Source organism: Salvelinus namaycush, chromosome 3 (genome assembly GCF_016432855.1).
Source record: "Salvelinus namaycush isolate Seneca chromosome 3, SaNama_1.0, whole genome shotgun sequence".
Classification (NCBI taxonomy): Eukaryota; Metazoa; Chordata; class Actinopteri; order Salmoniformes; family Salmonidae; genus Salvelinus; species Salvelinus namaycush.
In genome coordinates, this window is record NC_052309.1 from 73,095,357 (window position 1) to 73,118,025 (window position 22,669).

Sequence of the window (22,669 nt, forward strand, 5' to 3'; positions counted from 1 at the left end):
GAAACAGGGATCGGACCAACATGCAGCGTAGCCAGTGCTCAACATGTTTAATTAAACAAAAACAGTGAACACTTACAACGAAAAGAATAACAAAATGTGGCAAACCGAAACAGTCCTATCTGGTGCAGAATACAAACACAGAGACAGGAAACAACCACCCACAATCCCCAACACAAAACAAGCCACCTATATATGATTCTCAATCAGGGACAACGATTGACAGCTGTCTCTGATTGAGAACCATATTAGGCTGGACACAGAAACAGACTAACTAGACACACAACATAGAATTCCCACCCAGCTCACGTCCTGACCAACACTAAACAAGCAAAACGCATAAGAACTCTGGTCAGGACGTTACAGAGGGTTAAGATGACTGCACTAACTGTAAGTCACTTTGGATAGCAACATCTGATAAATGACTAAAATGTCAAATGTACATGTTTACATACAGATCTCATATTACTATATTGATTCATTTAAACAAAATTATATTGATGTCACAAATGTATCATTTGTAAAGAAAGTTCTTTATGAAAAATGTAGTTATTTGTTACATTTGACTGTGTAAAACCTAGCAGTACTATTTATTGTTCGGAGAGTGAGGAAAATGTATAGTGTTTTGCCAAAAAACATGATTATTTTTCTCTCTGAAATGAAGCCATCAAGTGATACATTTCAAATAAATACATGTCTGTCATTGAACAACCCCATGCCATGATTAGATAGTGAAAAAACACAAAACGTTTTTTTAAACAAAAGCTAATTTATCAACATTTCTGAAAATGGATATAGCGTTTTGGAAATAAACTTTTCATATCAAGAGTCACTTAACCCTAGTCATGAATGCCTGAATCTTGACTGAAGCTTGTACAAACAATCACAACATCCATCTAACCATTTCCTTGCAGCTGTTATATTTACAAATGCAAATGACACTGAGGCATATGTTGCTATGCTTTAGCATTGTCTCATTCTCTTCATTCTTTAGGCGGTCAGAGTACACACTGTGCATGACTCGTTCTGCATGACATTGAGTTTTGATTCCAGATTCCCTTATCCTTTCTTCTGGTAAGGTCACCTGCTGTAGATTGGGATGATAACTTGACTGTAGGGAATCTCTGCAGGTTCTATGCTTGTAATGTGGAAATGTAAGATAACTAAAGTTCATGTTTAGATTTAATGATCAACATTTGTAGCATATTTATAATCCATGACATTGACATTGATTATAATGTTGATATATAGGGCATCATCTGTATATCATAATGGAGTAGAACCACTGTCATCCTATCCCTACCCCATTGTACCCCCAAGTCCTACGGAATCGACACGCTATCTGATGTAAGACAATGCATCTACCCATATCTCTCTCTCTCTGTGCAATCATAATGAGGTAATGATGAGTCATTGCTGCTGTCTTCATATATCTCTCTATATTTCTCTCTCTCTGTCTCTCTCTTTCTCTCTCGAAGCACATGTCAATCTCATCCTTATTGTCCTTCATAGGTAGAATTAGCTGGCTATTTTCCACTGAAAATGCAGCCTCGAATCTCTCCAACTACTTTGTGTGACCTGACAAATCAAAAGCAGGCAAATACACCATAAAATCATAAAAGACACCTGTGGGTCAGGCCAACATGAGTAAAAATCCCTGTCAGAATATACCGATTTCCTCTATTTTCAACTTTCTTCTCTCCTCCACTCCCTTCGCTCTCTTTTGCTGTCAGACCAGTGGAACAAACAGGATTGCTTTTGTTCGCTTTTAACTTGTTTTGCAGCACTGCCTGTGTTATTTTTAGCTGCTATCTTGTCTTTCAACGTGAATCCATCGATCCCACCTCACCATGTTCACACACATGGCCTTTTCTGACGTAAGAGAGGCAGCAATTGCTGGCTCCCTGGGAGGTATGACGTCTTTTCCCACCTCTGCAGGAGGGTTCACAGTACTGTCAATATTGGTTTGTGACAGACTGACTGACGAGACCCCTCTTAAAATGAAAGAAGCAAGGGAGAGAGAAGGATGAGGGAAAGAGAGAGGGTGTCTGGTAAACCGGTGGGGTTGGGGTAAGGTGTGGAGCCGTGCAGTCAGGTGCATCCATGGCAACTAACTACACATGAGCACACAGGAAACTAAACAGTAAAAGTGAGAGTGTAGGGCAATCTCTCTCCTTGTGCAGTAAGACAGTGTGGCCAGAATAGAGACTGTGAGAACAAGAGTTTGCATGTATAAGGGGACATCACTGTGCAAATGCAAGATCTACCACACTTGTGCAAGTGAGATTAAGTCTGAGAGAGAGAGAGAGAGAGAGAGAGAGAGAGAGAGAGAGAGAGAGAGAGCTGGTAGTCCACCAAACTACCAGGTGTGAAACAAGGAAGAGACTCATTTGGGATAGAGCAGACCTAACCCACTCCATCAATAAGTTAATCAAAACATACTTTTACATCTGGTTAGCAATAATAGAGGAAATTATATCTAAAGAGAAAAACATCCTCACGTGTGCTACCTACATTTACAAATAGAATCCACATACTATTTATTTTCCCTTTCTTACTTCTACTATTTGCACATTGTTACAACACTGTACGTAGCCAGTAATAGACATTGATATGGCTCTATTCTTTTAAAGCTTTCACTGTTAATTTCTGTTTATTTCACTTTTGTTTATGATTTATTCCACATGCTTTGGCAATGTAAACATGTTTCCCATGCTCTAGTCTAGCATACTCTGTAACTTGCTGTTCTGAGTTACTGTATATCTAATAGGGGCGCCCAAGATTCACATTGATAGTCTTCCCAAAAAGATGCGCTACACATTCTGCGCAACCAAGATTTTGGTAGGAAACTTGCAGTCCTTTTCTTCTCCGAACGTGGTAGTAGTCTACCTCTGCGACTGTGTTGGGTATCTGTCCTGCTGTACTGAGTTATTCATTGGGTGTTTAATCTATTTTTAGCGCCAACAGATGGGGTCACGTGACAGGGGACAAACGTCATTAATGTTGTTGGTGGAGGAGCTGAAAATATGGAGGAAAGAGAGTTGTGACAGGGAAAATTAGACATTTCACCCCCCCAAAATATTATTAAACCAATCAAGAAGTGTAACGGTCGAAGAGGCAATCGCCGAGCAGCGAAAAGGAGAACGACAATCAGGTACGTTATGTTTTCTGGGAGATAATGTATCTTTCGTCTACTGCTGGTAAGAAAGGTTTTTTTATACCGCGATATTTTCAGATGATGCGTTTGGTTACTCATGGCTAGCTAACAAGCTAGATAGTTGAGAGAACGCTATGAAGTTTTGATAGCTAGTTAACGTTAGCTAGCAAGCGAAGTTGCTTTAGTTAATGTAAATGTGCATGAAAGGATTGTTCTGATTTGGAAAATGTCAAGTTAACAAACTGACACATAGTATTGGCATCTGATTTAAAGCGTCAGTTAGCCAGGTTGTAATGTTCCCAGACGTCTAGTTAGTTAGCTTGCTAGCTAACGTTAGCTTATCAGCAGCCTACTTCCAGATAGCTTACGTTAACGTTACTAGCTAACGCAGGCTAACTTAGTTATCACATTTGAAAAATGTTTTTTTTTAGGGTGGGTGCTAAAAGCAGTACCGCAGCCGTCGGTGCCCTCTCCATGGCAAATTGTGTTTTGTTCGAGTTGAAATGACTAGTTAGTTTGCCACTTCTGCAATCGCCACTTCTTCTGGTAACCCCCATTGCAGTCGTTTGCGACGCCGCATTTTTTTTTTTTTAAGGTGATGGTGCCACTCGAGTTGGGGTCCCACTCCCTGCTAGTTGTTTCTATAGGTGTATACAGTTACTATGTCGTGTGTGAGAGGATCCCACAGTCAGTTGCCTGTGTTTTTGCATAATCAATATAACGTTATATGCTAACTAACATAATGAGCTGCAACAAACACTCAAACTGAGAACTGTCCAATCTCTTCATTCAAAAACTCATTAATGGACACTCTTACTGACAGTTGTGGCTGCTTTGCGTGATGTATTGTTGTCTCTACCTTCTTGCCCTTTGTGCTGTTGTCTTTGCCCAATGTTTGTACCATGCTGTGTAGTCATGTGATGCTGCCCTGCTATGTTGTCTTGGGTCTCTCTTTATGTCGTGATGTGTGTTTGTCCTATATTATATTATTCATCCCAGCCCCTGTCCCCGCAGGAGGCCTTTTGGTAGGCTGTCATTGTAAATAAGAATTTGTTCTTAACTGTCTTGCCTAGTTAAATGACATTTAACGCCACTAGTTTTACTGTGTAAAATAAAAATGTGGATGAAAGTGAAATATCATAGCTTAGGCCAATTAACTCTATCAGTGCCTTCCTTGCCCCCCAAAATACTAATTTGCATTACTGGAAGCACCTTTTGTGCCTAGATAGTGGTGAAGTACAGACGGGTAGGTTTGCTCCTTATGTAGAGATGTCTGAATAGTTTCTTAATTTATGGTCCGTGTCAGTTATCACAATGGATTGTCTGCTGGCAAAGGCAAAGTTGTTTTTGCAGTTACTTTCATGATAGGCATAACTGTTATGAAAGGAACGTTGCATTTATTAAAGGTAGTCCTAGATACTCAGTGTACAAAACATTACAACACCTTCCTAATATTGTTGCACCCCCCTTTTGCCCTCAATTTGTTGGGGAATGGCCTACAAGGTATCAAGTGTTCCACAGGGATGCTGGCCCATGTTGACTCCAAAGCTTACCACAGTTGTGTCAAGTTGGCTGCATGTCCCTTGGGTGGTGGACCATTCTCGGTACAAACAGGAAACTGTTGAGTGTGAAAAACCCAGCAGCACAGCAGTTGACACACTCAAACCAGCCCCCCTCGCACCTACTACCATACCCTGTTCAAAGGCACTTAAATATTTTATCTTGCCCATTCACCCTCTGAATGACACATGCACATTCCATGTCTCAAGGCTTAAAAATTATTCTTGAACCTATCTCCTCCCCTTTATCTACACTGATTGAAGTGGATTTAACAGGTGACATCAATAATGGATCATAACTTTCACCTGGTCAGTTTGTCATGGAAAGAGCAGGTGTTCCTAATGTTTTGTACACTCAGTGTATATTCTACAGTGGATTCCAAAGTAAGGTTTTGATTTGTGGCTTGTTCTGTGCATGTACACACTAACATTTTACCTGCAGGCCACCCTAAACCCTATGAAAAGATGTGGCTTGTGGTTTTGGCTCGCAAGTCATTTGGCAGTCTTGCACAGCTCCGTTGTGCAGAAGTTGGATGGAGCCAGAGAGGTCATGGAGAAGGATTTCCTCCTAAAATGAAATTAATGACAAATGCCTGTCTTTGATTAAGTGTCAAAGATTTGCTAGAGATCAGTTGATTGACAGATGCTGCTTCTCACGTGTGTGTGTGTGTGTGGATGCCTCTCACAGTCCTCGAGTGGCCTTGCAAGTGTTCTTTTCATTGAAAATGGTTAAGTCCTTGTGCATGGAGTTGTACTGTTTGTTTAACTTTAATCATTGGATTTTGTTTAATATGTATGCCAATGTGAAGAATCTCAGCATCACTGTTGCTGTGGAATTGCCCTCCTTTAACAGTCATTCCAAGTAAATGAAGAACCGCTAGCTAAACCATCTCTAGCATCAGCTTTTTTGCTCAAGGGTTGCCTTGTCACACTCCTGATTTCTGCCCTCTTGGCTATCAGATAACCTGATCTTATCTGAACATCTGCATGTGCCCAGTTGAATTACATGGTGACAGATGTCAAGACTTAAAGGGTCACACATTGAGATACCATGTTCCATAGGGGACCTCTTCCTTATGAGGGAGGATATAAATAACATTTGCTTCAGACCATGGCCACTGAACAGTGTACATTTTAAATGTGCTCTCTCTATGCGGGTCACTAATGTCTATTTTTGAAATGTGTATCTTTTATATTGATTGCCTGAATTAAACTTGATGGGTCGAACTTTGCTTCTCTGATCTCGGACACCCAGAATTAACATCTTCCGTAGGTGTACTAACGAGACTAGCTAAGTCTTCATCCCTCTAAATGGAAACTCTCAGCCAGTTTCGAGCTTGTCTATTTGCCATCCCACAGGCTGTTGACAGATGCTACTACCATTTTTATGTTACGTGCATCTGTCCACGAGAGATTAGGCCTACTCCTTCATGAAATAGGTTCAGTATGTAAGATGGCAACTTCTTTATTTTTTTAATAAAAAAAACAGTTCATCAATGACGTGACGCAGAGTCACTTGTCCTGATGAATCACACAAGATGTTGAAAAGGCTATTGAACAGCCCTGCCCATGCGCTGCCCTGAAGATACAGGGCCTTGATGTTCGCCTATTCTGTATGCAATGCAAAAATGCATGGAAACTTGGATTCATACACTGTAGAAAACAGTGTTTAGGCTACAGTGTGAAGCAAAAATAACCTCAGCTGTATGTTAATGATTGAAACATGCTTTCTGTGCTGAAATCTTTTTTTTAAATATATATATCCCGGAAACCTGGTTACCAGTGTTGATCGGATAAAACCCACAGTTGACAGCCTCCACCCCAATATTCCATGCACGTTTACAATACTAGCCCCCAGAAAGCATATTCTTGGAGAAATGGGCATGTGACTGGTTCAAATTCCAGAAGGAATAGGTGCCAGCCTCCTACCCTTGAGCAATGTGCTGACCCAAAATTGTTTTGATTGTATCATTTCTGTGAGGCACTTCAGTGTTGGGGAAAAATTATTTGACTGAAGTGAGTAATTTGGTGTCTGGATCCTAATGAAACATCCTTGGACCGTTATAAGGCCATTTCCTAGACATGCTTCATTGGACTACATTTTTAATCATCTAACTAGGCCTATCTCTCAGCTATTTAAGTGAACAATTTATTTTCAAGGTAAATTAAAGGTTCCGCACTGCCATTGAGAGCCTGCATGTTCTCTGTAATTTATGTAAGGTGTGGCGTCAAGGGGAGATGGGGCCATTTCGTCACTGCTGGTGGGAAAGGCGCTGCTGAGTGCAGTGTCCCTCCTTTCTCCTTGAGATTCTGCTGGTCGCTCTCTCGCCTTGACTCTGAGGGCTGGCTGAGGGGAATGTGCAGCAGCAGCACACATTTTTGCTGGGTTAGTGAGTGTCAGACCCCATCTTTGGTTCTGTTTATAAGAGCACAAAGGATCCTCCTTATGTGGTTCTGATTTTGGACCAGACCTGACTCTGTGCCACAGGCCTTTCTGTTGCATTGCCGGAAGGCCATTGCATTCATAAATGCTATGCAATAAAGTTTGACAGCAGCCAATTTAAACATGAAGCACATTTGATTGTTGCAAATTGATTTGCTCCTGCTTAAAGCTCCCACTGCAATTCTAAGAATTTCTTGGTGTAGAATTTCTGTGCTTCATATGTTGAACCATTTTAAGTCATGGCTGCAAGCAAAGGCTGATGCCAAGGTCTGAGGACAGAGCATGTCACTTAGCAGCACTTCGTGGCTGTTGGAGGGACAGGTATTTTCAGTGATAATGTGAGGAGACGGAGACCCCCACTTAGGCTATTCGCCGGATGAGTCTCCTTGCACCATCATGCAGTGGTACTGCAAAGAGAAAAAAAAGAAAAAAAGATGAACTGATATTTTTATCCCCATTCGTACGTCATTAGGCTAATGCAGCCGGTGAAAGCGGCTAGGCCAGCAGTCAGAAGTGGTTAAAGGTTCTAAATACCCTGCGACAAGGCATCCCATTATCTCTGTGACACGGTTTCTATAACCAAGCTTCCAGTGTATGCCGTGATGAAGCCAGGCCCTTGCCGGAGCATGTCATCTGACCGAGTGCCTTGGGATCCTGCAGGGGGAGAGTTGCTTACCAACTTCTGGAATATCACACAGAGAGCCATTTGCTTCGCCCCATACCACACCCTAGACACGTTTTCAGATTTAGCTGACATATTGTATGCAATTACAGGAAATGTCATTCTCCGTGGGTGTACAGGATAAAGGCATAGGTTAATGGCACTTAGTCCCAGACGTTAGAAAGGCTGCATAAAATTAACAATTTCAAAAGTATAAATTCAATTTTAGCTGTTTCCTGCAATTGGTGCAACAATGCCTTCCTGTCACAAATTGGCCTTGGTGATTTTGGTATCTAAACGTGTTAGTGAGTGACTGACTAAATTACATGTTCCTGTCGTTAGTCTAATCCTCATGACTGTTCCCAGATAACGTTGCAAAACCAAACAAAACCCTAGAGAAAGATGAATATATTTAGTCGATGTGCTGACAAGAGGCCAGTGTTAAACCGGAGGGGACATCTGAGGAGAGTAGTTTTAAGAGCATTAAACGATCAGCGACGTGTTTGGGCACGACGCCTGAGAGCCTTGCTTCAGTGCGGAATGCACAGGGACGGCGGTACTGCATGGGCTTTCAGCGCTAACTCCGCTCCATTAAATCATATGGCTTAGAGGCGAGACTTCCGCGACTGATGAGTGGGACTTAGATCCGCTTTCCAGGAATTACACTGCAGTGGTAATTAGGGCTGGGGCGACATGGCCTAAAAATCATCTAGATTTGTTCACATTTATGGCCAATTCACTTTGTATATTCTAGTCAAAAGTTTGGACACCTACTCATTCAATGGTTTTTCTTAATTTTTTCAATTTTCTACATTGTAGAGTAATAGTGAAAACTATGAAATAACACATGGAATCATGTAGTAACCAAAAAAAGTGTTAAACAAATCAAAATATATTTTATTTGAAATTCTTCAAAGTAGCCACCCGTTGCCTTGATGACAGCTTGGCACACTTGGCATTTTCTCAACCAGTTTCACCTGGAATGCTTTTCCAACAGTCTTGAATAAGTTCCCACACATGCTGAGCACTTGTTGGCTGCTTTTCCTTTACTCTGCGGTCCAACTCATCCCAAACCATCTCAATTGGGTTGAGGTCGGGTGGTTGTGGAGGCCAGGTCATCTAATGCAGCCCTCCATCACTCTCCTTCTTGGTCAAATAGCCCTTACACAGCCTGGAGGTGTGTTGGATCATTGCCCTGTTGTAAAAACAAATTATAGTCCCACTAAGCCCAAACCAGATGGGATGGTGTAATGCTGTGGTAGCCATGCTGGTTAAGTGTGCCTTGAATTCTAAAGGAATCAGACAGTGTCACCAGCAAAGCACCATTCCCACCTCCATGCTTCACGGTGGGTACAACACATGTGGAGCTCATCCGTTCACCTACCCTGCGTCTCACAAAGACACGGTGGTTGGAACCAACAATCTCAAATTAGGTCTCATTAGACCAAAGGATAGATTAGCACCAATGTCCTTCTGTTTGTGTTTCTTGGCCCAAGCAAGTCTCTTCTTATTGCTGTCCTTTTAGTAGTCTTTGCAGCAATTTGACCATGAAGGCCTGATTTCACACAGTCTCCTCTGAACAGTTGATGTTGATGTCTGTTACTTCAACTCTGCAGCCAAAATAAATGCTACAATCTGAGGTGCAGTTTACCAAAATTAACTTATCCTCTGCAGCAGACGTAAAACAAAGGAGATGGTCGTAGACTACAGCTCCACTACGGGGCTGTAGTGGAGCAGGTTGAGGGCTTCAATTTCCTTGGTGTCCATCACCAACAAACTATCATGGTCCAAACACACTAAGACAGTTGTGAAGAGGGCACGACAACACCTATTTCCCCCTCAGCCGACTGAAAAGATTTGGCATGGGTCCCCAGATCCTCAACGTTCTACAGCTTCACCATCGAGAGCCTCCTGACTGGTTGCATCACCGCCTGGTGTGTCAACTGCTCAACCTCAGACTGCAAGGCACTACAGAGGGTAGTGCGTATGGCCCAGTACATCACTGGGGCTAAGCTTCCTGTCATCTGGGACCTCTATACCAGGCGGTGTCAGAGGAAGGCCCTAAAAATTTCCAAAGAATCCAGCCACCCTAGTCATAGACTGTTCTCCACCCCCCCATTTACCTCGAATAACCTGGTGCCCAGCACATTGACTTTGTACCGGTACCCCCTGTATATAGCCTCGCTACTATTATTTTATTGTTCCACTTTAATTATGTTTCTTTTTATACATTTTTATTTAACTTCAGTTTATTTTAGTAAATCATTTCTTAACACTTTATTGTTGGTTAAGGGCTTGTAAGTAAGCATTTCACTAAGGTCTACACCTGTTGTATTTGGCGCATGTGACAAATACAGTTTGATTTGAACTCTGGGTCTTCCTTTCCTGTGGCGGTCCTCATGAGAGCCAGTTTCATCATGACTGACCTTCATGTATTGATGGACTGTCGTTTCTCTTTGCCTATTTGAGCTGTTCTTGCCATAATCTGGACTTGGTCTTTTACCAAATAGGGCTATCTTCTGTATACCAACCCCACCTTCTCACAACACAACTGATTGGCTCAAACGCATGAAGGAAAGAAATTTCACAAATGAGCTTTTAACAAGGCACACCTGTTAATTGAAATGCATTCCAGATGATTACCTCATGAAGCTGGTTGAGAGAATGCCAAGAGTGTGCAGCGCTGTCATCAAGGCAAAGGGTGGCTACTTTGAAGAATCTCAAATATATATAAAATATATTTAGATTTGTTTATTTTTTGGTTACTACATGATTCCATATGTGTTATTTCATAGTTTTGATGTCGTCACCATGCTACATTGTAGAAAATAGTAAAAATAAAGGAACCCTTGAATGAGTAGGTGTGTGAACTTTTGACTGGTGCTGAAAACCGTGTCTCCCTATATAAAAAAGATGGAGAACAAGCTATGAAGGAAAATTACTGGAGTTTTGGTACAGACAACTAGCGCACAAATAGTATTGCAGTATTGTCCAAACGATACATATCGGGTTATTATTTGATGATATATTGTAACTATATTGAATTTAATTTATTTATATATTTATTTTTGGCCACTTGTGTCCATATTACCTATTCTGTTGGACCCAACCTCAAATGCAAACAGTGAGTTGAAACCGCTTGTCACAGAGAGGAAGAAGTGGTCTCATCTCTTTTTGTTGTGAGTGGCATGGGGAAGGGCTTGGTGTGAATGGGAAGGTGCACAGTCACAGCAGAAGGAGCGAAGGAGATGACCAAAAAGACATGAGAACAAGCGGACATAAGTGCTCATAAAAACAAGCCACGTCCTGCCCATGCAGTTGCTCCCTCTGCCCAGTAGGTGAGGCCGCAGGTCCAGGGAGGGACACTGTCCAAAACGCAGGGTGCCCCAGTGGGCTGTGGAACTGCCAGGACTCCTGTAGGATGCAGACCCAACAGCAGCTGCAGAGCAAACTGAGATGAATGAGGATTAAGCATAAAGCAGGCACTTTGTTATTTCTTTTACTGTGTGATGTAATGGAGCCAACATCGCACGTTAAGGATTTAACCATGTGTTCAAATCATCAAAGGTCATTGCTGTCTATTAATGAGAGAGACAATTGGCACTGTGCCAGTGTTCATCCAGCTGTGTGAATATAAAAAATGTACATTTGTATGATGTAATTTGCTCTGGATAAGGTCTGCAAATTGTGTGAATAACCTCTGTAAAAACAACTTTAACTTAATGCATATAGCAATTTGCATCCATTTTATTGCATGTGATGAGGCTACATTGACAGGAGTTTATTGAATATTTATTTAGAATATTTGCTGCTTTTTGTTAAGTTCATCCGCTTAAGGTGAAACGGCGCCACTGTTCGCCCCAGCGCATTTATTGTTTTTGATTTGTTGATGAAACTGGGGAGAGGAGCATCTAGCATGGCAACAAAAACAATGTGTAGTACCTCTGCTCTTATATCGTGCATGCAATGATGTCTGAGGGAAATTAACTGTCAGTTTGAAGATACTTCTGTTGTAATATCGCAAACAGACGTGGCATATTCACCAAGTACGGATTCCAGATTTTTAAAGGCTAATTGGAATAAAGAGAATATAGATTTTCATTTATGTTGGGCAGAACCCTGGATGGATGGAATCAGACCTCCCATGGTGAAATCCCCTTGTAAAAATGTGTGACATGGATATAATAGCTATACGAGATCTCGGGAAGCAACAACTAAGGTTTTATTTATTTTGCAACCTAAGAAATAGACTATCATAAGTGAAACGTTACAGAGCAGGGAGAAATTTACACAATTAAGTAATTTAGAATGTGTGTTTACACATTCACACTGTGATGAAATGACTAAGTAGCCTATTGATTTAGAACAGAGGCCCAGCTTAGAAAGACTGCACATATTGACACTGTCCATTTGTCCACTCACCATGCTTCTCAATGACCCCAGGTGAGACTGGGGGCCAGTATGGGTATTGCAGCACAATGCCTCCTCCTCCATCCCCAGGGGGAGTGTGGGTATCGTAGTGTTGCTGTCTCTCTCTCGTCTCTGCAGACCCCAGGCTGCATGACTCATCCCATTAACAGCTCTGCGAGTGCTTTTTGGCGGAGGCAAACTGACTAACACCCCCTCCCTCACCTTCCCTCAAAGCAAAACAATTTTCCACATTTCAGACACTGTCTTTAGCAACTAGACTTTTTTTATGAGTTAAAAAAAGTATTTTAATGGTAGTCTGGAGTGGAATAATGTAAAATCATTGGTCATCTGTTTATCATGGTGGTAGTCGGGGAGGGAGAAAGTTGCAAATGGAGGTAGCCCAACTGCTTATTTGGCCTGTGCGTAACAACTAATCTTGACTGGAAGATCACCTACTCTGTCATTGCCTGACTAAGCAAAATTGGAGTCGAAAACTAACATTACTGAATTACTTATGAATGCTGGCCATGCTATCTGCAGCGGCCAGGAGTGTGAGGAGGTATGGTTACCAGGATCATTGAACTGCAGCTGGCTAACTCTTGTTCATTTGTGACTATTGCAGTGGGATTGACTCGAAGAGGAGCCTACTGATCCACCATACCTCTGGACCAAAGTCATGGCCGACGCAGAAGACCCACTTTAGAACCTTCAGTCCATTCCCAAACACAAGCAAATACACATTCGCCTAAAGCTTTATCCTAATTCTTATTACCTTCAACTTGACTGAGTTTTGGAACAACAAAGACCACTAACGCAATCATCTCTGGCTTCTCCGTTCATCATTTCTGCCAACACCATAGGTAAGTCTGGTTTTCTTTCCTCCAGCTTTTTTTTCTTCATGAAATGCCAAAGAAGCCCCCCCCCCCCCCCCCCTTGGTGACCTCTTACCCCTCTGATCCTGTCCATGAACTCCCCTCAGGGCATTACTCATGTGTTGTGATTTCCTTGAGTTACTTACAAGTTTGTTTGACGACAGGAATCCAGCATCTCAAAGTCTGGTGCTTTATGGTGGCTATATGGTTCACCATTGAACTTGTACACACGTTATTACTTTTATCTTAAATAAGTTGTCAAACTGGAGTAATTATTCAGAATTATATCCAGTAGCAGGATGTGTTCATGGGTCTCTTAAACAATATACATTTATGCTCTCATGATTCCAGTTGGTTTAAGTTCCTCTACACATGGGCTATCCTTTATCAGAATAAATCCTAACAACAACAACCTGTGGATTCTCTTACTGGCTGCTCTCTTCTCCAATCTCTTTCTGTCTATATTTAGAACCGCTGACGACTGACCAGACCTTTATTAACCTCCCATCCCCCTAATGACGTCTTTGAATGTCACTGGGTGCCGTGGCAACCCTGACTGCTCTGTGAAAGGCCTGGAGGGTTGTCTGCTCATTGGACAGTACACTAGAGCAAACATGACTGCTGTTTTTTTGTACAATGAGTATGAGTTGTAGCTTGTGTGTAGCTAGTATCTTTGGCGATTATATAGTGTTCGTGTTGTCTTTATGTTAATAGCATTTGAGGCAGTAGGGCAGGAAAGCCTTCCGATCGGTAGGTGCAGCAATACTGCAAAGCTAACTGGTCATGAAGATGAGCTCAGGCCGTCTTAGACTGTGATCACAGCAACAACACTGCAGACACGTTGTAGAATTTTTGCAGAAAATCTAACCATCCTGTTTCAGCCTTTTTATGAGAGTTGAACATGCAGTACAATGACTGGACTTATTTTATCTGCAGATAGAAGTGCATTGACATTCAAAACACTTTTTTGAAGTTACCATTAACTCCAACTGAACAGGTGTCAAACTGTGATGTCCTACTTTATACACCGCCACATGAGAAAACAATACCTGAATAATCCCGAACACCCAAAAGGGCCTTACAGGTAGCGCTGCAGAGAATTTACTCTGTTCTCTGTGTTGCGTCACCCACCTGTTCGGTCAGCCAGGAACACGAGAGCTCCTCCAAGAGCTTGAATCCTGCTAAGGCAAAAATGTGTTAAGTTGTCCGGAGGTACCGGACCGAGGGGCTTGTATAGCATAAGGGCCTTTGTTAGCCAGGTAACGTTCTGTTTTGTGCTGTTCCAAGAGGCTAAAAAGGTCATGATGGCTGTAGAAAAGCAACCGTAAGTGGCCTGCATGAAGGTAATTGGTGACCCATTTAAAAAAAAAAAAAAAAAAAAAAAAGGTGCATTGTAGAGCTGGCACAGTAAATTGACACTGATTACTTATCGCAGGAATTTATTGATGGTTCATTACAATAAGTAGCCTATAGTAGAGAAATATGAAGTTTGAAATGACACACGTTTTTCTAATACATTGCCTTCAAAGTATTCATACCCCTTGACTTTTTCCACATATTGTTGTTAGACTGAATTCAAAATATATATTTAATCTGTTTTGTCACCCATCTACAAACAATACCCCATAAGTGTTTGCATTTTTAGCTATTTAATTTGTCGGTCTACCCGGTGGACTGGCCAATCTGAAATCCGTTCCTTCAAATTTGATACTAGCCTACGTAAGATTTCATAACTTTTAAACATGACCAGAGAGAGACTGACAAATAATACAGCAAAGAGGTGCTGTTTTTATAAGTGAGTTCATGTTGAATTTTTTTTATTCTGCACTGTCCCATATTTTTCAAAACTATTACAAAACAAAACTCCTACTCGCGCTGCAATGAATGAGTAGCCGAGTGTATAGATAGCCTTGGGTTTTTATTATTATTGTCTATTTGAATATTGATGAATTTCACTTTCTCTGGTCATAGGAACGACATTAATTTGTGCTTGAGGCAGATGCGGTGCGACTCGTTTCACCATCAGGTGGAAGACTGTGTCCCCTCTCCTCCGGTGATACTGACCAGAGAAAGGAAGGAGAGAGCAGGGATCGCGAGAGGCTGACACTCTGCTGCTCTTTCCCTCCCTCCGCTGAGACTAATGCCGTGTTCAAAACAACTAGGAACTCGGGCATCTACGACTTCAATGCGCTCATGCCAACTGGGAACTCGGAATAAAACGAGATCTGACTGGGAAAAATATTGTGTAAAAAAACGGTAATCCAACTTGGAATTCCAAGGCGGAAACTCTGGCATCTTTCTAGAGCCCTGACTTTCCGACCTGAACATCACTGATGTTGTGATTTCATTCCCCCCCCCCCCCCCCCTTTTTTTTTCTCCTCTTCATAATTTCAGTTGTCTTAATCACCATCAGATGCAGGTAGCTTACCATCTGTCCAGTAACATAAATATTAAAATTATTTCAATTTATACTCTACTGTGGCTCGCAAGTGCTACACCAACTGATGATCTATTTTATTATCAAAGCTCGAGTTTTGAAATATAATGTGGTCTGATATGAACAATATTGGCTTGCCAGGCATATAGCCAATATGCTGTGATAATGTATTAGGCCTGCCTACTGCACAAACCTGATTCCTACAGAACTGCAATTTGTTTTGTGGTAGATTGTTTTGTGGTAGATCTCGGCATGCTTTTTAAATGCGAAAGTGATCTTTACTCAAAGGTTGGTGACCACGGCCTCAATGCCAAAATGAAAATGTGTTTTTAGGCATTTTTGACCATTTTATTGAAAAGGAAATGCAGAAATATCACATTTACATAAGTATTCACACCCCTGAGTCAATACTTTGGAAGCACTTTTGGCAGCGATTACAGCTGTGGCTTTCTGGGTAAATCTCTAAGAACTTTTCACACCTGGATTGTGCAACATTTGCCTATCATTCATGCTTTTCTAAATTCTTCAAGCTCTGTCAAATTGGTTGTTGATCATTGCTAGACAACCATTTTCAGGTCTTCCCAAGGTTTTGACTTAAATCTACTTGAAAATCTAACTCGGCACCTCTGGAACATTCACTGTGTTCTTGGTAAGCAACTCCAGTGTAGATTTGGCCATGTGTTTTAGGTTATTGTTCTGCTGAAAGGTGAATTCATCTCCCAGTGTCTGGTGGAAAGCAGACTAAACAAGGTTTTCCTCTAGGATTTTTGTCTGTACTTCGCTCCATTCCTTCTATTTTTTTATCCTGAAAACCTCCCCAGTCCTTAACGATTACAAGCATACCCATAACATGATGCAGCCGCCACTATGCTTGAAAATATGGAAAGTGGTACTCTGTATATAGCCTTGTTATTGTGTTACTTTTATTTTTTACTTTAGTTTATTTGGTAAATATTTTCTTAACCAACAATGCAGTTCAAGAAAGAGTTAAGGGCTTCTAAGTAAGCGTTTCATGGTAAGGTCTACTACACCTGTTGTATTTGGTGCATGTGACAGTTTGATTTATTTAATGTATAGGATTTGCCCCCAACAACATAACATAACACTTTGTATTCAGGACAAAAAGTTTGCCACATTTTTTGCAGTATTACTTTAGTGCCTTTTTGCAAACAGGATGCATGTTATGAGATTTAAAAAAAAGTTCTGTACAGCCTTCTCTTCATTCTGTCAATTAGGTTAGTAACTACAATGTTGTTGGTCCATCCTCCATTTGCTGCTATTACAGCCATTAAACTATGTAACTGTTTTAAAGTCACCATTGATCTCATGGTGAAATCCCTGAGCGGTTTCCTTCCTCTCCGGCAACTGAGTTAGGAAGGATGCCTGTATCTTTGTAGTGACTGGGTGTATTGACACACTATCCAAAGTGTAATTTAAAAACTTCACCATGCTCAAAGGGATATTCAATGTCTGCTTTTTTTTTTACACATCTACTAATATGTGCCCTTTGCGAGGCATTGGAAAACCTCTCTGGTTAAATCTGTGTTTTGAAATTAACTTGACTGAGGGACCTTTACAATTATCTGTATGTGTGGGATACAGAGATGAGGTAGTCATTAAAAAATGACGTTATAGATGCACTATGCAGAAATCGCTCCACCTTTTCCTGGTTGTTAAAATTCAAATAGGTAGCATAATTTCTGTTTGACACAACAAGTCTAGTGTAGAGTCATTGTACCATTTTAAATCACTGTGAAATATATTTACCATTACAGTATTGTATCTTCTGCTGTTTGAAGATAATGTGCAAAAACAACTTAAACAGGAAGCATAGCAATAACTTGAATTTGGTCGGTTCTCCCAAAAAGTTACATATTGCAGCTTTTAAACACTTATTGCGCACAGAGCGAGTCCATGTGACTTGTTAAGCACATTTTTACTCCTGAACTTACGCTTTCCATAACTAAGGGGTTGAGTACTTATTGACTGAAGACATTTTTATTTTAAACTTACCTCTACTTTGACATTATGGGGTAGTGTGTGTGTGTGTGTGTGTAGGCCATTAATCTCAATTTAATACATTTTTAAAAACTGTGTCAAACAACAAAGTCGAGGGATGTTAATATGAATACTCTGAAGGTACTGTATTTGAGATGGCTACAACCATCAAACAAGTACTAGTAGTTTTAAAGGATACATAACATTAGCTGAACTTAGCGTTCTATTTATTATTATTCAGGTAATCTATGCGATATGGATTTTTGTCCATATCGCCCAGCTGTAGTGCTTTGTACGTATTATGTGACCAACCACTCTCCAATAGATGAGCCCTCCGTCGCTGGGCAAAGACAATCACAGCCATATTTACATTCAGTTTCTCTGTATAATGAGTTAAAACTAAGGGCCTCTATGTTCCTTTTGAACGTGCTTGTTTCCAGAAAGGTTTTGACTCCATACCAATGTGAGTAGCAAGTTCCTATCTTGACTGCAGGAACATATTGATTTGCATCAATCAACACAAGCTAAACCAGCTGCTTACAGACATTCTCTACTTTCTTTAATTCGTTGTCCTTCTTTCTCACATTCTGTTTTCCCCCAATTTTTATAGGCTAGCCTATCAAGGCATTCTTACATTACCATTTGTTATGATCAGTAGACTTTTCCACTTGCACAGCCCCTGTCATCCTGTATACGGGTTGAACATGGCAGTTTTTGTCATTGATAAGCGGATTGGAACGCAGTGGCTGTAGAGTAACATGCTATACATGATGTCAGAGCTCAGATTCTACGCTTCACAGCACGGTATCGGTTTTGACTGACAGCTATTATAAACTTGAGCACCGTGCGTGACAAGTTTCCCTCATCCCGCCCGCTAATTGGGCGACATTTGAAATGGTCTTGGTGAGGGAAACGCTGTAAATGAGAGGAGTTGATGTGTTCTGAAAGATGAGACATTGAGTGTTATAATATGGCTTTGATGTCACACAAGCAAACCTAACACCTGTGAGTCCAAATGTGCACTTCACATTTCCATATTTGAAAACATGTAATTTACAGTATTAACGTTTATGAGCGCTATGTTTGATCCAAAGTTACAAGGATGACATGCGTTGCATGCTGAATAAATTGAGTAGAGAACACACGATATTTGTATGAGTTCAAAATGGGTCAAAATTATACAAAGATATAAAAAAACATATGCATTTCTGGTAAAATAACAACCCAATGTTTATCTCCCGTGTTTCATGTGTGTTTTGATCTGTCCCCAAATGTAATATTGTTCACCTGCGTGTCATGAACGAGTCTGATCGGGATAGACAAAATCAACATGCAGACGCACACTTGGAGCTGGTTTGGTCAAGGTGTAATACCCTGGGTTGACCTGAACAGAATGAGCCTAGGTTTGTCATGTTGAGAATTTTCTGGGGAACACTAACTTGAATGCACTCATGACTCCATTCTATGCACAGCAAGATTGCAATCTGTTTGTTTGAAGTGCCTTTTGAAAGCCTAACACTGTAAGATTGTATATTATGTTGGCAATATATTAAGCTTCTAATGATTCCCCCCTGACCCAGATAGGGATTTATCTTTAAAAGTTTTGGGATTGCCTAAACAACAACTGGAATTGTGTGAAGGTGGGGACGCAGGGACGCAGGGCAAGTGTGCTTGCCTCAGTTCCTCAATGGCAAAGCTAGGAGTTCAAAAAAGCACCTCTATAGTTGAAGGGTCTTTCCTTGTCATAAAAGTGCATTTGGAGAGGTGTGGACACTAGTTGGACCTCTCACTCAAACCCTTCTTGAACCTACTGCAATGAATATTCTTATGTAACAATGTATCCAGAGTATTTTCAGATTTTGTTATTGGCAAATGCTGTGAAAAGTACAGTAAATGTACATAAAATCAACAGTGTAAAGTTTGGATTCAGACCTGTACCCGGTGAACTGTTTCCCATTTTCAAAGTGTTCTCTTTCAATTTTCTACCATGGTCATGCATATGCTTTTTAAAATATTTCTTCTGTTATCCATATAGGCCTATTCCCACAAGTTTAAGGGGTGAACAGTTGCATATTCCCCAAAATAAATTTAACTTGACAATGTTTTATTTTTCAATGACCTGATTTTTTTTAAATTTAAAATTACTTCTATCAATTAATATTTAAAATCATCACTTATTTGTAACTCCTCCATTTTCTATGGCTATATTTAGCATACAGTGTTTACAATATGACTCATCTTAATTGGAATCTCATTCAAGGAAGTAAATAAGGATGTAAATGTCAATAATGCAGTGTGAAATATTGACAGTTCAGTCTCTTAGAACTCCAAGTGTGGAAAATAACAAAAGTTTTTCAGGATAAAGTTATTTATTATCTGAACATTTATTTTAATAAATAAAGGTGTTATCTGCTACAGCAGAACATTGCAGTTGGTGCTGAGCAGAGAATGAGTCATCACTGCGTTCTATTTGAGGAAATTGAATCTGTGAATCCTCGTGTGTGTGTAGCTTCTATGTGTGAGCACATTTGCACAATTGTAGTAAAAGTTTACCTCCTTCTGCTTTTATGATGTGAGTCAATAAATTATAGATCTAAAATTTGTATCTACAGAACATTCAGAAATTATTCAGACCCCTTGACTTTTTCCACATTTTGTTACGTTACAGCCTTATTCTAAAATTGTTTTTTTTCCCCCTCAATCAATCTACACACAATACCTCTAATGACAAAGCAAATAAAGGTTTAGAAATGTTTGTAAATCTATAAATGTATCGCATTAATCACATTTCATAAGTATTCAGACCCTTTACTCAGTACTTTGTTGAAGCACCTTTGGCAGCGATTACAGCCTCGAGTCTTCTTGGGTATGACGCTACAAGCTTGGCACACCTGTATTTGGGGAGTTTCTCCTTTTCTTCTCTGCAGATCCTCTCAAGCTCTTTCAGGTTGGATGGGGAGCGTCGCTGCACATCCTATTTTCAGGTTTCTCCAGGGATGTTCAAGTCAGGGCTCTGGCTGGGCTACTCAAGGACAATCAGAGACTTGTCCCGCAGCCACTCCTGCGTTGTCTTGGCTGTGTGTTTAGGATCGTTGTCCTTTTGGAAGGTGATCCTTCGCCCCAGTCAGGTCCTGAGCGCTCTGCAGGTTTTAATCAAGGATCTCTCTGTACTTTGCTCGGTTTATCTTTCCCTTGATCCTGACTATTCTTCCAGTCCCTGCCGCTGAAAAACATCCCCACAGCATGATGCTGCCACCACCATGCTTCACCGTAGGGATGGTGCCAGGTTTCCTCCAGACGTGACGCTTGACATTGAGGCCAAAGTTTCATCAGACCCAGAGAATCTTGTTTCTCATGGTCAGAGTCCTTTAGGTGCCTTTTGTCAAACTCCAAACGGGCTGTCATGTGCCTTTTACTGAGGAGTGGCTTCCGTTTGGCCACTCTACCATAAAGGCCTGATTGGTGGAGTGCTGCAGAGATGATTGTCCTTCTGGAAGGTTCTCCCATCGCCACTGAGGAGCTCTGTCAGTGACCATCGGGTTATTGGTCACCTACCTGACCAAGGCCATTCTCCACCGATTGCGCAGTCTTGGTTGTTCCAAACTTCTTCCATTTAAGAATGATGGAGGCCACTGTGTTCTAGGGGATCTTCAATGCTGCAGAATTTTGAGAACCCTTCCCCAGGTCTGTGAAGCGACAATCTTGTCTCGGTGCTCTATGGACAATTCCTTCGACCTCATGGCTTGGTTTTTGCTCTGACATGCACTGTCAACTGTGGCATCTTTTTATAGAGGTGTGTGTGTGTGTGTGTGTGTGTGTGTGTGTGTGTGACCAAGTTGTAGAAACATCTCAAGGATGAACAATGGAAACAGGATGCACCTGAACTGAATTTTGTGTCTCATAGCAAAAGATCTATGTAAATAAGGTTTTTATTTTTAATAAATTAATAATTGTTTTTTGGATCTGAATAATTTCCGACTGCACTGTATGTGTGCGGGTGCATCACTTAAACCCTGCATATTCCAATTCTGCAGAAATTCATATTTTGCATAATAACATGCCTAAAAACCGTAAAAGTTATAATTTTAAAGGTCCCTCCTATTCCATTTCCTAATTATAACAAAGCCATTACATTGAAATGTCTTTTTTATTCGTTGGTTATAAAATACAATTTATTTGGTCACATGCTTTGTAGACAGTGGGTGTAGACTAACAGTGAACTGCTTACTTACTTAACTCCACATTATTGGAAAAGGACCTAACTTTTACTTGGTCACAATCCCGGATCCGGGAGCACCCTCATCAGTAAAAAAGCTGACTAGCATAGCCTAGCATAGCGCCACAAGTAAATACTAGCATCTAAATATCATGAAATCACAAGTCCAAGACACCAGATGAAAGATACACATCTTGTGAATCCAGCCATCATTTCTGATTTTTAAAATGTTTTACAGGGAAGACACTATGTATTTCTATTAGCTAACCACGATAGCAAAAGACACAACTTTTTTTTTTTTCACCATTTTTTTTACTGCATAGGTAGCTATCACAAATTCGACCAAATAAAGATATAAATAGTCACTAACCAAGAAACAACTTCATCAGATGACAGTCTGATAACATATTTATTGTATAGCATATGTTTTGTTCGAAAAATGTGCATATTTCAGGTATAAATCATAGTTTTACATTGCAGCCACCATCACAACTCTCACCAAAGCAACTAGAATAACTACAGAGAGCAACGTGAATTACCTAAATACTCATCATAAAACATTTATGAAAAATACAGTGTACAGCAAATGAAAGACAAAGATCTTGTGAATCCAGCCAATATTTCAGATTTTTTAAGTGTTTTACAGCGAAAACACAATTTAGCATTATATTAGCTTACTACAATAGCCAACCACACAGCAGCATTGATTCATGCACGTTAGCGATAGCGAATAAACCAGCAAAAGATATTACATTTTTCACTAACCTTCTCAAAACTTAATCAGATGACAGTCCTATAACATCATATTACACAATACATATATTGTTTGTTCGAAAATGTGCATATTTAGCAGCACAAATCGTGGTTATACAATGAGAATAGTAGCCAAGCTGCAAACAAAATGTCGGGAGAAATCTTG

The 22,669-nt window shown here is 40.6% G+C and overlaps 1 protein-coding gene across 1 annotated transcript in view; it reads left to right on the forward strand.

Annotated features, from left to right (window-relative positions):
- The first annotated feature begins 3,014 nt into the window (after positions 1 to 3,014).
- The window catches only part of LOC120037573 (histone deacetylase 5-like), a 93,963-nt gene continuing 74,308 nt past the window's right edge, over positions 3,015 to 22,669 (forward strand). The window contains exons 1-2 of the mRNA XM_038983583.1: positions 3,015 to 3,151; positions 12,850 to 13,087. The gene's annotated coding sequence lies outside the window, so the exon portion shown is untranslated. The remainder of the gene's footprint in view (positions 3,152 to 12,849; positions 13,088 to 22,669) is intronic.